General features: G+C 45.5%; 1 long non-coding RNA gene across 1 annotated transcript; it reads left to right on the plus strand.

The window, feature by feature from the left end:
* Positions 1-8,556: 8,556 nt before the first annotated feature.
* Positions 8,557-9,124, plus strand: LOC123130117 (uncharacterized). The gene is made up of 2 exons (XR_006463738.1): positions 8,557-8,746; positions 8,827-9,124. It is a non-coding gene; the product is annotated as an uncharacterized lncRNA (long non-coding RNA).
* The last annotated feature ends 8,458 nt before the right edge of the window (positions 9,125-17,582 follow it).

Below are 17,582 nucleotides of genomic sequence, written 5' to 3' on the forward strand. Positions count from 1 at the left end.
CTCCTCTTCTTTTTCTTCTTTTTTTTCTTCGATCTTCTCCTTTTTTTTCTTTTTCTTCTTCTTCTTCTTCTTAGTTTTTATCGGGAACGAGGGTGTCAAGGATCGCCGAGGGGTCGAGGGTCGGAACTAGGGTCGAGGGTTCGAGGGGTCGAGGATCGCTCGGCACTAGGCAACCTCCCGACCCCTCGGCGATCCTCTCGAACATGAGAGGACGAAGAGGATAAAAAAGAAGAGGAAGAAGAAAAAAAAGAGGAGAAGAAAGAATAGAGGAGTCTTCTATTCTTTCTTCTCCTCTTTTTTTTCTTCTTCCTCTTTTTTTTATCGGGAACGAGGGTCGTCGAGGGACATAGATGTAGTGTCGTCGTTGTCGATATACCCCCTCCCGATAGCTTCAACACGTGGGGGGGGGTCGATATTACCCCCTCCTTGAAGCGTTCTCGAGGCCACCCCAAACCCTTGAAGCGTTGTCGAGGCCACCCCAAACCCTAGAGAAGCAGCGTCGAGGCCACTAATTAATATATATGATTCCTTACTACGTTTGCCACTAATATATCCATTTGTCATGTTTGAATAATAATTGCCATGTTGTAAATATTTGTAGAAACTATGGACACCGCCCGAGACGAAGCAAACGAAGCGATGTTGAGGGACATAATCGCACAAGGAAGTGATGCCGTCTCGTTGTTTCTCAACGACACTGATGGTCTGGAAGGAGAGGGTGAAGAAGCTGGCTCCGGTGACCTAATACCGGTGCAAGAAGAAGAACATGAGGACGGCTCCGGTGACCCAATGCCGGTGCAAGAAGGAGACCGTGATGACGGCTCCGGTGACCGAACCGAGTCCGGCCAGGTATATATATATTAGTTAAGCCTGTGCTAACTAGCTAATTGATGCATTCATTGTTTTGGTATGTACACATATTAATTAAGTCTTTGTTCTTTTTTCTAGCCCTCCGAATCGAGCACAACTGAGGTAAAGAGACGAGGCCCGAAGAAAAAGTTGAGCTCGGATGAAAGGTTTGAGATCATAGCAATCGCGCCCAACGGCCAACCTATTGAACCCATCCGAACAAAGAAGGCATTTGTTGCTCAGTGCGGGGTTCTGGTTAGGGACAAGATCCCGATCAGTATCCAGCAATGGTTGAAGCCGGCTACTGAAGACCCTGAGGTGTCTAACGTCAATGATATGCAGAAAAATGATCTTTGGACTGAGCTGAAGACAAATTTCACCCTACCGCCAGAGGATGATCCGGAGAAACCAGTTAAAGAGCAATTAATCAAGTTTTTTGCTCTTAAGAGGATGGCAGACCTATTCAGGAGGTGGAAGAAAGACCTGAATAGGTTTGTCGAGAAAAAAGAGACACCAGAATTCAAGGGCATATATGAGAAGATCAGAGATGACTGGCCTGCATTTGTGGCCCACAAGACATCGGAAAAGAGTAAGAAGATGTCGGCGACAAACAAGAAAAATGCTGCGAAGAAGAAGCTTCACCATCGCACGGGGTCAGGTGGCTACCTCGTAGCCCGGCCTAAGTGGGCCAAGGCTGAGAATGATCTGGTTCAAAAAGGGATCGAACCAGAGACGATGAGCTGGCCAGACCGTTGCCGGACTTGGTTCTTCGGGGCTGGCGGAACCTTGGACCCTGTAACAGGGAAGTGCATTTGGACGGACGAGCAACTTGACATACCCTTGAAGAAGCTTTGGTACTATATCGCTGCAGCGCAGAAAGGGACGTTCCTTCCAAACAGAGAGAACGACGAGCTCACATCGGTCCTCGGGAATCCTGAGCACCCTGGATAGACACGAGGCACACCAGGCTCCATTCCGTGAAGGGCTGGGTTTCCGGACGCAGGCGGTTACAAAAGCCAGGAGAGGAGGAAGAAAGTGTAGCAGTCCGAACTGCAGGCGCTTAAAGCAAGGGTACTCGGGATAGAGGAACGAGAAGCAAATCGCAGCAAATGAACTGCCGAAGCTACCCCTCCATCTCAGCGGAGAAGCAGCATGGCTTCCACCGAGCTGCTTCAGCCGGAGCTTGTTTTGACGGCTCCTGCCAGCTATCCCGTGGATGCTATCACGGAGGCTCAAAATTGCCACCTTATGACGCAATGGATGAATATGAAGGTCAAGGCGGCTGTTGGCTCTGTTTTTCCTAATGAACCCGACGCAACTTTTCACTGCCAGCCGATTCCAGAAGGATATGCTAAGGTGATGGTGGATGAAATAACGGAGGGATTTGAGGACCTCCCGCTTGACCACCCTACCGGAGAAGGGGAGACTCGGCTGGGTTCTGCTCTGAAGACTCCATGCCTATGGCGGAAGGAACTCATCAACCTTCCAAACTGGACGCCTCCGCCTCCTCCTCCTCCTCCGGCGAGTCAGGGCACTCCGCCTCCTCCACCGCCTCCTCCTCTGGCGAGTGACGATCAGGGCCCTCGGCCGGCTCCTTCTCCGGCGCGTGGCGGCACTCCGCCTCCTTCTCCGCCTGCGCCGGCGCACCCGAGCAGCTAGCCTACTCCTTCTCCGCCTCGTCAGCAAGGGCGGAAGAGACCCGCCGCCGCTCCGGCAGCTGCTCCAGCGCGTCGTAGTCCTTCTCCTCCGCCTCGTAAGCAAGTCAAGAAGACTGCCGCTCCGTCTGCTCTGCCGGCGTCTAGCAGTACAGCCAGAGGCGGGAGGAAATACAAATTCGGTCCTTCTCTGAAGACTCCAGAGAAGTTACCATACGAGAGGACCCCGGAGGAGAACGCGAGGATCGCGCGAATCGAGAAGGATGACTGGTTTCAAGGGTTGAAAGCACAGAGACATCCACCTCCGAAGGAGAAGGTAGATCCGGTGAAAGTGAAGCGCACTTTGGCTGCCCTGGCAAAACCACCCAAGTCTTCGCCGAAAGGCAACTATGAGCGCATTATTGGAAAGGCATTTGTCGAAGCGGAGCGGTCGGGAAGTACTGTCAGTGATCAAAGGATGAAAGAACGACGAGCTGGGAAACAAATTGCTCAGCTCGGCGAACAAGCAAAGCAATCGTGCCCCCCGCTCAAGGTGCCTAGCGTCGATCCGAGGATGGTGCCCGGTTATAACAATCTTGACGATTACCTGCCCGACGATGTACATTATGATTTCCTGGACGTGCAGATACACAGATACGAGTACGGGAAGCCTCTCGTCAAAGATGAAAGATCTCTATCAACGATGATGCGAAGATTGCACGATTGGTACCTGAAAATATGCAGAGAGTCTGGGGGGAGGAGTACTTTGTATGCGAGAGTTAAACCGGAGCATGACCTTGTTGGAATTGATCTGTTGCCTATTCCATTTGAGGAGTTCTATCAGTATTTCAATCAATTGGCCCTCGATAAAGCAACAGTCACCTGCTACTGTTTGTAAGTACTACTACTTCTGTCATTATGTCTCTCTATATAGCTCAGCTCTTTCATTGCATGTATTTATAATTATCCTCACTATATTATGCAGATTGAAGATCGCCGAATTGAAGAAAAGACAAATCGGTGATATTGGGTCCGTTAACACAAATCTCATAGATGCAGTTCAGGTTAAACATCATGCCACACAAACCGAGGCCAGCTTGCTACGATCATTCAAAAGAAATGAACACAAAGATATAATACTCTTTCCTTACAACTTCAAGTGAGTGTTGTCTTGTGCATATTCGGTTTCCCTTATATATTAGTTCAGGTTATAGTAATGTAATTGATGAGTTATGCATGCGTGCGCAGTTTCCACTATATTCTCCTGGAGATTAGGCTTGAGCAGGGAGTAGTAACTGTCTTGGACTCGAGACGAAAAGATCCCCAGGAGTATGCGGACATGACTGCAATCCTCGAGAAGTAAGTTAAATCGATCATTATCCACCATATTAGCAAATTTGTTCATTTCCTGATATCAAGTAATTGTTTTCTTTTGTCTGGCAGGGTTTGGAGAAAATTCAGCACAAAATCTCCGGGTCTGCCGAAGGAGCTGGAATTTAGATACCCGAAAGTAAGTACTATAGTACCATGTTCCGCGCGTCTCCTAGCTATTGATTCAAGCGCTAGTTTCATCAATACCATTTGGCATTCTTGCTTATCTGTTTGATTGACCTCTATTTTTTGTAAAGTGGTTGTGGCAGGAACAAGAAAATGATTTCTGTGAATACTACGTTTGCGAGTCCATCCGCCACACGACCTATGAGCGGGGCGGGTACTCTGACGAACAATATGAAGTGCGTAAGAAATAATATTCACAATTTTTGTTTATTACCATCATTTGTGTTGAGTTTCATTCATTCATATTATATATATGTGTGTGTGTGTGTGTGTGTGTGTGTGTGTGTGTGTGTGTGTATTGACCCTCTTTTTCAAATTAGATGTTTCGGTAGCGGGATGAACTCCTAGCACCAGATCGCATGCGAGCAATTCAAAAGGAATTGGCGGCATTCTTTCTTGACCACGTGGTCGCTGAAGACGGAGAATACTATGTGGACCATGCGTCCATAATTTAGGAGATTATATTTGTAAAAGATAATTATTGTATATATGTAGCCGGTAGTATCGGACGATAGATAAACGAGAACTTGTTGTTCGACCAATCTCTCGGAGAAGGAGAGGTGGTCGATATCACTTCTCTCTGTATGCATATATGTTCATGACGATCTTCGGTTTCCTTCGTTTGCTTACTAGCTAGTTAGCGTGCCTAGTCCTTTCTATACGTATGTATAGTATGTAGCGTCGACCAAGCACGGACATAAGAGAGGACACTTCTCTCTATTAATTAGCTATCTAACATAATATATGAAATACCTAAATTAACCCCCCCAAAATCCCCAAACCCCCCTCCCTTTAAAAAAAGACCAAAAACCCCAGCCACAGAAATGCTGACGTGTGGAGGTCTATTGGTCCCGGTTGGTGCCACCAACCGGGACCAAAGGCCCTCCTGACTAGGCTCGGCGCACAGGCCATGTGGAGGCCCATCTGTCCCGGTTCTGGTTTGAACCGGGACTAAAGGGTGAGGGCATTAGTAACGACCCTTTAGTCCCGGTTCAGGAACCGGGACAAAAGGCCCTTACGAATCGGGACAATAGGCCTGTTTTCTACTAGTGCAAATAGTTGGCGATGGAATTCGGCACCGCGAATTCACGACGAGAGGTTCGTGCGTTTATCATAATTTTATGATTTATTTTAGACGGCGATAACTGCCACACATATAGGTGTTAAGGCTTAGTTTGGCAGCACTATTTTTGAAAAAACACAGTAATCCAAAACCTCAATTTTTAAATGCATGGGCAACGAATACTTCGGTTTTTAAAAACCATGGTTTTCCTCAGTTTTCACAATACCACCGATGAGTTTGGCAACTGATGTTTGACTTGCTGTGCCTTGCTCAACTATACCCATGGAGCTGATCTGCATGTAGAAACGGCGCCTAATGCATGCAGCATGTCATGCACGTCAAATCCCCTCCTAGCTACCCGGGCAAAAATAAATAAATAAATTGTGTGTGTACATGCGCCTATATGCGGATAGAATCGATTGTGTAGCTCGCTTTGACCTGCTGCGTACGAGCGCTCCAACGACCAATCGATATATACTCCACGAGCAAGTTTGTTTGAATCCCGCTTTACTCGTGTATTTTGCAGCCAGTGATCGGATAGAAGCTTGCAAGATCACTAGAAGAACGTAACATGCGCGTCGTCTCTGTAGACAAACCAACAAACAAACCTGAAACGCCAAATAATTAGGAGCACTCTGTTGAAAAGACAATAAATAGATGTAGACAATCAGGCAATGAATTTGCTGAGTTCGGTTTAGAAAAAAGAGGCCCCGACCTTTTTTTAGATACCGCAAAAAAACCACAGTATGACAGATACCTTAGTATCTCAAACTACAATATTTATTTTATCCAAACACCTCAAAGTATTTAATACCAAAGTTTTTTCAAAAACCACAGTATTTTCAGAAAACTGTAAAAATACTTTGCATCCAAACGCATCCTAAGGGGTCTGCCTGCATGTTTTGTATCGTGTTTAAGAGGACCAGCCGACACGCCTACATGTGGGCAAAACAACTAGCGTCCACACATCTCCTTTTTCCTTACGGTCCCTCTCACACACCTACGTGTGGGCAAAATGCATAACGGCCACACAACCTCTCTCAGCCACCTACCTCACGGTCCCGCACGCCCCGCATGACAGTCACCACACGTCCCTGCAGTTGCCATGGTCCGGACCCTCTTCAATGTCCGTTTAACTGCAGTTGCCATGTCGACAACTACAGTTGCCATGGTTGCTCAACTGCAGTTGCCATCTCAGGTCAAGTCCCATATGCCATTTTAGACAACTGCAGCTGTTGTGTGGTCTGGTTTACTATAGTTGCCATGATTTAAAAACTTTAGAGGTTGCCACCTACTAACACTAAGCAGTTGCCATGTATGGTCTGATTTACTACAGTTGCCATGATTTGAAAACCTTAGAGTTGCCACCTACTAACACTAGGCAGTTGCCGCGTAGCGCTACAAAGAGACATGGCAAAACAACATGTTCGGGTAAAAAAGAGTTGCCATCTGCTTACAAGCACAATAGGGCAGTTGCTGTGTACCCTGCAAAACACATGGCAACTGACATGTTCAGTAAAAAAAAGTTGCCATCTGCTTACAAGCACGCTAGGGCAGTTGCCATGTACACTGCAAAACGCATGGCAACTGGCAGCTTGGATGCGGAGGAGACGGGCGTGTGGGCGAGATGGCAAATGCCCACACACCAACCCTTGTGCATGAGTAAAAACTGACGTGTGGACGAACTGCTAAACGCCCACACACCGGACCCTCCGTGTAGTGAAATGAACGTGTGGGCAACCGAATGAATGCCCACACACCAGCTCAGTCCTACGTGGCATCATAAACATGCCAAGATTCATGCACCCACAAACGAACGCGGATCCACGCGTGTGGGCGAAATGCAAACGCCCACACATATGGGCATTAGTGTTTCCGTTTATTTTTTACGCCTTTTAGATAATTTTGTAGTCCAACCAAACGGACGACTTCGGCCAACACCGATAATATTTCGGTAAGGCAGATGTCTGTTGCCATCCAAAGCACCTAAGAACCCGACAAACGGGACAACAACAACTTATAACCAAAACCAGGAATTTGGTGGGCTGCGGCCCATGAACATGTGCTTGTGAAGTGAGCGTTAATCGAACTCCCAACAGGCCCAGGGCAAATCCTATTGGCTGCGTAGATTGATGGATTGACGTACCCCTGCCACTCAAAAAAAAAAGCAAGACTCCTTCGTTCCAGTTTTGGGAAAGTGAGTTCTTTTTCTTGTGTTTTCTTTATACTTTTTCTTTCTTTTTTAATTTCAAATTTCCTTGTTTTCCATTTTCTAATTAGGGAATATTACTTTAATTTCACAAACATATTAGAATTTGAGAATATTCTTGGAATTTGTGAACATTTTTCTGATTTTATGAACATTTTTTTTTCAAATTTGTTATTATTTTCTCAAATTCACGAACATCTTTTGAATTCGTGAATAGTTTTTCAACTCAGTAAACATATTTAAATATACAGATATTTTTTGAATTTCATGAACATTTTTTTTGGATTCACAGACAATGTTTTTAAAAGTAGCGAACATTTTTGAAATACGCAATTTTTTTCCAATATTTTTCAAATATGTGAATTTTTTTTGTATTCACAATCATTTATTGAAATCACAAGAATTTTTCAGTTCATGAACATTTTTTTCAATTTCACAAACAATTTCTGAATTCAAGGTTTTTTTAAAATCGACAACTTTTTTTGAAACCCATGAATCTTTCTCAATTATTGAACATCTTTTAAGTTTTGTTAAAAAGGAAAAATGGAACGGTATAAAAAGGAACAAAACAGGCAATGCTAGCTCCTACACTGTGTTGGCCTAGTTATAAAAAAATGTTGAAACTTCCAAAATTGTTTACCATTTCTAAGAAATGTTTGATATTCATTGTTTTTTATTTTCTAGATTTTTTAAAATTTTCAAAAATTATTCTGATTTTTCAAAAATGATCACAAACTTATATATTTTGGTGTTTTCCAAAAAGAAGTTTAGAAAACAATTGCAATTTTTAAACGACAGCTTGTTCGCTGCTTCTTCGGTGTCTGTCAATGGGTTGGCCCAGTATAGTTGCCCTTTTGCCTCATACTCCTATTGGATGCGCATTACAACCCTTGTCGAAAGTGCATATCTGAGCTCGAGCTCATATGTGCTCTTTCTCTTAGATTCGCACCACCCATTGTATATGACGCTGTATAGGGCTCCGTATTCCCCATATTCGCTGCACACAGGCCCACCATTGTCGGCTCATAAATGTGACAGGCCCCCGTTAAAGGTCCGCCCGCACTGACGGGCACTTACGATCTGGGCCACGGCTCCGCTTCATCTAGCACCAACGGACGCCGCCGCCCACATCTGTTCCCCGAAAATTCTAGACCTACGGGCTGAAATGCACGGAATACTCTCTACGGACTGACTTGTCCATCACCTCGCCAATCCCTTCCTATCTGGTTTTTAATTGCGGGTCCACTGTTTTCACGATCAATTCCCAGTGCCACCAGTTAGATTCACCTCATGACTGCCTCCTCATCGTCCTCTGCCGCCGGCGACGTACTGCCTCTGATGCCTTGTCCCGATTGGGGCGGCAAGGTTATAAGCTGGATTTCCAGCGGCGGAGCTAGCCTGGGCTCCCTGTTCTACAGGTGCGTCAGGAAAGATGTAAGATCCCACTCACCCAGAATTTTTTTAGTTCAATCTCGGTTCCCAGTCTCACCTCGCCCACCGGTCTTGCACCCCAGGCTGGCCTGTGTGGATTCAGATCCACCGAGGTGTACACCGCCGTGTTCATGAATCTTCTAGCTGGCGGCCGATGTCCCGTGTCCTGTGTATTCATGTTGACCCCACAGATGGATATCTATTAGTATGTGTACTCATTAGTGTCCTGGTTAGTTATCCATCATGTAGTAGTATTAGAAAAGCAAGTAATGGATGGTCTGTATTTTGGTATTTCCCCACTGTCCCTTTTGTGGCAACCATGGTTATGTGTCATGTGGTCGTTGTAATCATCTCGTTTTAATTGTTATGTAATTTTTAAAATTTTGATTGCTGCTACTTGGGACTCTCAGGTCAACCAATCTGATGCATAAGCGGTGGTTGCTGCCAAATTAAAAAAAAATGAGAAGTATTTTATCCAAGTGGAAAAGAGCTTGAAACCTGACAAAGCCTACCTTGAATGCTGCAAATTTAGGCTGAACCTTCTGGACTAGATTGAGGAGGATCGACAGTTAGCCATGCTTGAATCCTTTTTCAGGAACATGGTTAAACAGAAAACGTAGGACAATATCCATTCAAATAATTGGTGGGAGATGAAGATGCAAGATTATAACATTCTAGAGCTTCAACCCATCTGAGAAAAAACAATATAAAATCTGTTGAGGTGGATGGTGTGCTGAATTACTCTCCTGTTGCGAAACAAAATATTTTGACTGCTTTTTACAGAGATCTTATGGGAAGTCAGGCGACCTCATCATCGGACATTGACTGGAGAAGCTGTACACCCTTCGGTTTCATCTGTCCAGTTTTACGGTACCTTTCACGCCACAAGAAATCTTGGCAGCGATCAAGGGAATTCCAAGTGATTAGAGCCCGGACCAAATGTTTTTTCTTCTGCTTTCTATCAAGACTTTTGGCAGGTTATATGAGAAACGACATTATGGCTTTCTTTGAGCAATTCCATGAGGGGACACTGCAATTGGACAGAATAAATGTGTCAAGATGGGTTATGGCTGCTTATTTCAGTGGGAAGGATGTGGGCGGACAAAATTATGTGTGCAACTAAAACTTGGTCTCATATCAGTGGTCTCATACAAGGGTACAGGGAGGTCACCTGTGTACAGGTTGGTAATGGCGAATCCACTTCCTTCTGGAAAAGTATATGGACGACCAATTGCCCTCTTTGTTTCCAATTTCCAACCCTGTTATCCCATGCCTTGAGACCAAATATTTCAACGCTCGTTGTAGAAGAGGAGGTGTATGGTTGTTAATCAAGAATCGGGCTAAGGTCAGATCCGTGTCAAACATTCTAAATATTCTTGGCATCCAGACTGCTGAAGCTGAAGATCTGGGTGACTATTCTCCAACATTCAGAGGCAGTTTTGAGAAAGGAGGCAGAGATAGTGTGAAATGGTGGCTGTTGCTATCCTTTGGATGATTTGGCTCGCCAAAAATCACAAAGTTTTTAACAGCATCTCAATCCCCCCTTTGACTGTGGCAAGACAATGTTCTGAGATTGTGAGGCTCTCGTCTCACAGGGCCAAATGCTCTGCTGAACATGTTTCTTCTCTGTCTCCATTCGATCTCCCTCTCTGTTTGTTCTCTTGTTCTTCCCTCTTCCCGCATGTGTAAGAATGTTCTGTATGCCTAATCTCAAACAGCTGAGTCATTTGTATTTCTCCAGCAGCAGACATCACCCTTCCTCGAATTCATCTGCGCATGTGGTTCACAGCTTTTGTGCAACTTCTTCTGAATTCACTCGTGTGTACAATGGCCCTAGTGTCTCCTTCGCTTTCTTCGGCATATGCCACTTAAACCAGCGATATGTTGTGTTTAGCATGATACTCTTAATGGCCAGCTCCATCGCCCGATTCTGATCTGCAAGCGCAGAGCAAGGCATGGTTGATTATTCATATTCCCAAATGTCTAATTTATGAAAGGCAAGAATACGGGATGCACCTCTCAGGATTGTCCTCGGAGCCACACCTCCCATTATCCACAAAAATTCAAAGGAAACCCACTCAAATTTTCTACAATCTCAATCTCACACCAACACACCAGCTAGGATCATGCTCTAAAAATGGTTGTTAACCCCTAAAAAGCCCAAATGGCGTGTCATACAGATTTGTATGACAGGTTTTGCCGAATGTTGCTAGATCCTTGGAAAAAATTATACTGTAGTATGCTGCTTCCGTTCACCCACATTAAGTTTTAATTCTGCCGTCTGTATCTGCTTGGACTTGGTACCTTATCCATTGATCCAAAAAAGCTCCCTATAATGATGTACACGTTTGCAAGGTTCACATTGTTCTGCCTTGGCTGCTTCAATATAATTGTGCGATGCCCAGTGTATTGTCTCACCAAAATTGGGGGACAACAAGTGGTTGTGAGGCTCTCTATGTTCGGTGATGTACCAACCAAGCAGTCTTAAAAGCGCAGGACACTTGCACCGACAAGACCTCGTGTTCTATACCCCAGCTTCACCCTGCACCGGTGCTGCAAAACATCAGATTTTTCTGCAACTACTCAAATAAATAAACCCAAACACAACTGTATTGGAACTACTCCTTAACTTACAGAACAGCCACAAACAATTTCTTGCATACATTTCGTTCTTTGAACATTCAGCCTGGTCTTCCTATATCTTATTCCAAATCCTTTCCTCCCGAGAATACATGTTGTAGAATTCGTAGGCCTCTCCCAGTGAGTCGAAACTTGTACCCAGTGATGAAACAATGACATTATCTATGGGGTTCGCAGCAATACCCCTCAAAAGCAGTAACACATGACGAGCAAGGGGTCCTGCTCGGTGCCACCGCTCCTATCCTATCCTGAAATACTTGCTCTTTGCATGTACATTCTAAATTCCTTTATTTAAAATCTAAACTCTGTATTGTACTGCACTTTTTGTAACATTAGTATTTTAATCTAGTAGGCATTTTTACAGTTATACTGATCTGTTTTCTGAAATTCATATACTCGGCTGTGCAACATCAATTTACTGCCATCTGTGCAAACAGTCATCAGAATTTTATTTGATTGCCTACATAATCAGCAAAGGCTTTGTTGTTGTTGTTGCCTACATAATCAGTACATCATATTTATATCAGAATTCACAACGTCACCAGCATCATGTGTCTGTACTAGTCAGCAAATGGCTTAACTGAAGAAATTTGTGACAAGAGGCCACATGGCATGTCAGCCCGCTATTCGTTTTACCAACTACTCACAGAGTACTAGATATCTCATATGTGAAACGAAAGAAAACAACCTCACAGGGTACCATGCGCATGCGGATGTACTCATCCTAAATGGCTGCACTGTCCAATTAATCAGACAAGCATACCACAATTTCATATAATGTCTCACAAAACAAAACAAAATCTGCAAACGAGGAACGAACCTTTTAGTCCACCCAGATGGTTGAAGGTTCATCTTTCCGGTCAGCTCTCCACTAGTAGAAAACGGGCCTTTTGTCCCGGTTCGTAAGGGCCTTTTGTCCCGGTTCCAGAACCGAGACTAAAGGGTCGTTACTAATGTCCTGACCCTTTTGTCCCGGTTTTGGGGGGTTAATTTAGGTATTTCATATATTGTGTTAGATAGCTAATTAATAGAGAGAAGTGTCCTCTCTTATGTCCGTGCTTGGTCGACGCTACGTACTATACATACGTATAGAGAGGACTAGACATGCTAGCTAGCTAGTAAGCAAACGAAGGAAACAGAAGATCGTCATGAACATATATGCATACAGAGAGAAGTGATATCAACCACCTCTCCTTCTCCGAGAGATTGGTCGAACAACAAGTTCTCGTATATCTATCGTCTGACACTACCGGCTACATATATATAATAATTATCTCTTACAAATATAATCTCCTAAATTATGGCGCATGGTCCACATAGTATTCTCCGTCTTCAGCGATCACGTGGTCAAAAAAGAATGCCGTCAATTCCTCTTGAATTGCTCGCATGCGATCTGGTGCTAGGAGTTCATTCCGCATCCGAAACATCTAATTTGAAGAAGGGGGTCAATACATATATATATGAATGAATGAAACTCAACACAAATGATGGTAATAAAATAAAATTGTGAATATTGTTATTTACGCACTTCATATTGTTCGTCAGAGTACCCGCCCCGCTCACAGGTCGTGTGGCGGATGGACTCGCAGACGTAGTATCCACAGAAATCATTCCCTTGTTCCTGCCACAACCACTTTACAAGAAATAGAGGTCAATCAAACTGATAAGCAAGAATGCCAAATGGTATTGATGAAACTAGCGCTTGAATCACTAGGAGATGCGCGGAACATGCTACTATAGTACTTACTTTCGGGTGTCTAAATTTCAGCTCCTTCGGCAGTCCCGGAGCTTTTTTGGTGAATTTTCTCCAAACCCTGCCGGACAAAGAAAACAATTACTTGATATCAGGAAATGAACAAAGTAGCTGATATGGTGGATAATGATCGATTTAACTTACTTCTGGAGGATTTCAGTCATGTCCACATACTCCTAGGGATCTTTTCGTCTAGAGTCCAAGACAATTACTACTCCCTGCTCAAGAATAATCTCTAGGAGAATATAGTGGTAACTGCGCACGCATGCATAACTCATCAATTACATTACTATAACCTGGACTAATTTATAAGGGAAACCGAATATGCACAAGACAGTAACACTCACTTGAAGTTGTAAGGAAAGAGTATTATATCTTTGTGTTTATTTCTTTTGAATGATCGTAGCAAGTTGGCCTCCGTATCTTCGGGCCTTTTTTCAACCTCAGTTGCATCTATGAGATATGTGTTAACGAACCCAATATCACCGATTTGTCTTTTCTTCAATTTGGCGATCTTCAATCTGCATAATATAGTGAGGATAATTATAAGTACATGCAATGAAAGAGCTGAGCTATATAGAGAGACTTAATGACAGAAGTAGTAGTACTTACAGACAGTAGCAGGTGACCGTTGTTTTATCGAGGGCCAATTGATTGAAAAACTGATAGAACTCCTCAAATGGAATAGGCAACAGTTCAATTCCAACGAGGTCATGCTCCGGTTTAACACTCGCATACAAAGTACTCCTCCCCCCAGACTCTCTGCAGATTTTCAAGTACCAATCATGCAATTTTCGCATCATCATTGATAGAGATTTTTCATCTTTGACAAGAGGCTTCCCGTACTCGTATATGTGGATCTACACATCCATGGGATCATAATGTACATCGTCGGGCAGGTAATCGTCAAGACTGCTATAACCGGGCACCATCCTCGGATCGACGATGTCGCTAGGCACCTTGAGCGGGGGGCACGATTGCTTCGCTTGTCCGCCGAGCTGGGCAATTTGTTTCCCAGCTGCTCATCGTTCTTTCAGCCTTTGATCACTGACTGTACTTCCCGGCCGCTCCGCTTCGGCCCATGTCTTTGCAATAATGCGCTCATAGTTGCCTTTCGGCGGAGACTTGGGTGGTTTTGCCAGGGCAGCCAGAGTGCGCTTCACTTTCACCGGATCTACCTTCTCCTCCGGAGGTGGATGTCTCTTTGCTTTCAACCCTTGAAACCAGTCATCCACTTCGGTTCGCGCGATCTTCGCGTTCTCCTCCGGGGTCCTCTCGTATGGTAACTTCTCTGGAGTCTTCAGAGAAGGACCGAATCTGTATGTCCTCCTGCCTCTGGCTGTACTGCTAGACGCCGGCTGAACAGACGGAGCGGCTGTCTTCTTTACTTGCTTACGAGGCAGAGGAGAAGGACTACGACGCGCCGGAGCAGCTGCCGGAGCGGCGGCGGGTCTCTTCCGCCCTTGCTGACGAGGCGGAGAAGGAGGAGGCTGGCTGCTCAGGCGCGCCGGCGCAGGCGGAGAAGGAGGCGGAGTGCCGCCACACGCCGGAGAAGGAGCCGGCCGAGAGCCCTGATCGTCACTCGCCGGAGGAGGAGGCGGTGGAGGAGGCGGAGTGCCCTGACTCGCCGGAGGAGGAGGAGGAGGCGGAGGCGTCCAGTTCCGAAGGTTGATGAGCTCCTTCCGCCATAGGCATGGAGTCTTCAGAGAAGAACCCAGCCGAGTCTCCCCTTCTCCGGTAGGGTGGTCAAGCGGGAGGTCCTCAAATCCCTCCGTTATTTCATCCACCATCACCTTAGCATATCCTTCTGGAATCGGCCGGCAGTGAAAAGTTGCGCCGGGTTCATTAGGAAAAACAGAGCCAACAGCCGCCTGTTGGGTAACGTAGCAGAAATTCAAAATTTTCCTACGTGTCACCAAGATCTATCTATGGAGAAACCAGCAACGAGGGGAAGGAGAGTGCATCTACATACCCTTGTAGATCGCTTAGCAGAAGCGTTCAAGTGAACGGGGTTGATGGAGTCGTACTCGTCGTGATCCAAATCACCGAAGATCCTAGTGCCGAACGGACGGCACCTCCGTGTTCAACACACGTACAGCCCGGTGACGTCTCTCGTGCCTTGATCCAGCAAGGAGAGAGGGAGAGGTTGAGGAAGACTCCGTCCAGCAGCAGCACGACGGCGTGGTGGTGGTGGAGGAGCGTGGCAATCCTGCAGGGCTTCTCCAAGCACCACGGGAGAGGAGAAGGACTTGGGAGAAGGGGAGGGCTGCGCCAGAACATTGGTTCGGCAGCCCTCCCTTCCCCCACTATATATAGGGCCAAGGGAGAGGGGGGCGCAGCCTTGGCCCTTCCTCCAAGGAAGGGTGCGGCCAGGGAGGAGTCCATCCTCCCCAAGGCACCTAGGAGGTGCCTTCCCCTTTTAGGACTCTTCCTTTCCCTTATCTCTTGGCGCATGGGCCTCTTGGGGCTGGTGCCCTTGGCCCATATAGGCCAAGGCGCACACCCCTACAGCCCATGTGGCCCCCCGGGGCAGGTGGACCCCCTTGGTGGACCCCCCGGACCCCTTTCGGCACTCCCGGTACAATACCGATAATGCGCGAAACTTTTCCGGCGACCAAAACAAGACTTCCCATATATAAATCTTTACCTCCGGACCATTCCAGAACTCCTCGTGACGTCCGGGATCTCATCCGAGACTCCAAACAACATTCGGGTTACTGCATATACATATCCCTACAACCCTAGCGTCACCGAACCTTAAGTGTGTAGACCCTACGGGTTCGGGAACCATGCAGACATGACCGAGATAACTCTCCCGTCAATAACCAACAGCAGGATCTGGATACCCATGTTGGCTCCCACATGTTCCACGATGATCTCATTGGATGAACCATGATGTCAAGGACTTAATCAATCCCGTATGCAATTCCCTTTGTCCATCGGTACGATACTTGCCCGAGATTCGATCGTCGGTATCCCGATACCTTGTTCAATCTCGTTACCGGCAAGTCTCTTTACTCATTCCGTAACACATCATCCCATGATCAACTCCTTGGTCACATTGTGCACATTATGATGATGTCCTACCGAGTGGGCCCAGAGATACCTCTCCGTCACACGGAGTGACAAATCCCAGTCTCGATTCGCGCCAACCCAACAGACACTTTCGGAGATACCTGTAGTGCACGTTTATAGTCACCCAGTTACGTTGTGACGTTTGGCACACCCAAAGCACTCCTACGGTATCCGGGAGTTGCACAATCTCATGGTCTAAGGAAATGATACTTGACATTAGAAAAGCTTTAGCATACGAACTACATGATCTTGTGCTAGGCTTAGGATTGGGTCTTGTCCATCACATCATTCTCCTAATGATGTGATCCCGTTATCAACGACATCCAATGTCCATGGTCAGGAAACCGTAACCATCTATTGATCAACGAGCTAGTCAACTAGAGGCTTACTAGGGACATGGTGTTGTCTATGTATCCACACATGTATCTGAGTTTCCTATCATTACAATTGTAGCATGGATAATAAACGATTATCATGAACAAGGACATATAATAATAATCAATTTATTATTGCCTCTAGGGCATATTTCCAACAGTCTCCCACTTGCACTAGAGTCAATAATCCAGTTCACATCGATATGTGATTAACACTCAAGGTCACATCCCCATGTGACTAACACCCAAAGAGTTCTGGGTTTGATCATGTTATGCTTGTGAGAGAGGTTTCAGTCGACGGGTCTGCAACATTCAGATTCGTATGTACTTCGCAAATTTCTATGTCATCTGCAACTACTACGCTATATTTGGAGCCATTTCAAATAACTGTTCTACTTGGAGCTTTCTAAATTGTTGCTCCATTATACGTATCCGGTATCTCTACTCAGAGCTATCCGGATAGGTGTTAAGCTTGCATCGGCGTAACCCTTTACGAGGAACTCTTTTACCACCTCCATAATCGAGAAAATTCCTTAGTCCACTAGTTACTAAGGATAATTTTGACTGTTGTCCTGTGATCCATTCTTGGATCACTCTTGTACCCCTTGACTGACTCATGGCAAGGCACACTTCAGGTGCGGCACACAGCATAGCATACTGTAGAGAGCCTATGACAAAAGCATAGGGGACGACATTCGTCCTTCCTCTTTATTCTGCCATGGTCGAGCTTTAAGTCTTAACTTCATACCTTACAACTCAGGCAAGAACTCCTACTTTGACTGATCCATCTTGAACACCTTCAAGATCATGTCAAGGTATGTGCTCATTTGAAAGTACCATTAAGCATTTTGATCTATCCTTATAGATCTTGATGCTCAATGTTCAAGTAGCTTAATCCAGGCTTTCCATTGAAAAACACTTTTCAAATAACTCTGCATGCTTTCCGGAAATTCTACATCATTTCTGATCAACAACATATATTCATCAGAAATTCTAT

This window comes from Triticum aestivum, chromosome 6A (assembly GCF_018294505.1).
Source record: "Triticum aestivum cultivar Chinese Spring chromosome 6A, IWGSC CS RefSeq v2.1, whole genome shotgun sequence".
Classification (NCBI taxonomy): Eukaryota; Viridiplantae; Streptophyta; class Magnoliopsida; order Poales; family Poaceae; genus Triticum; species Triticum aestivum.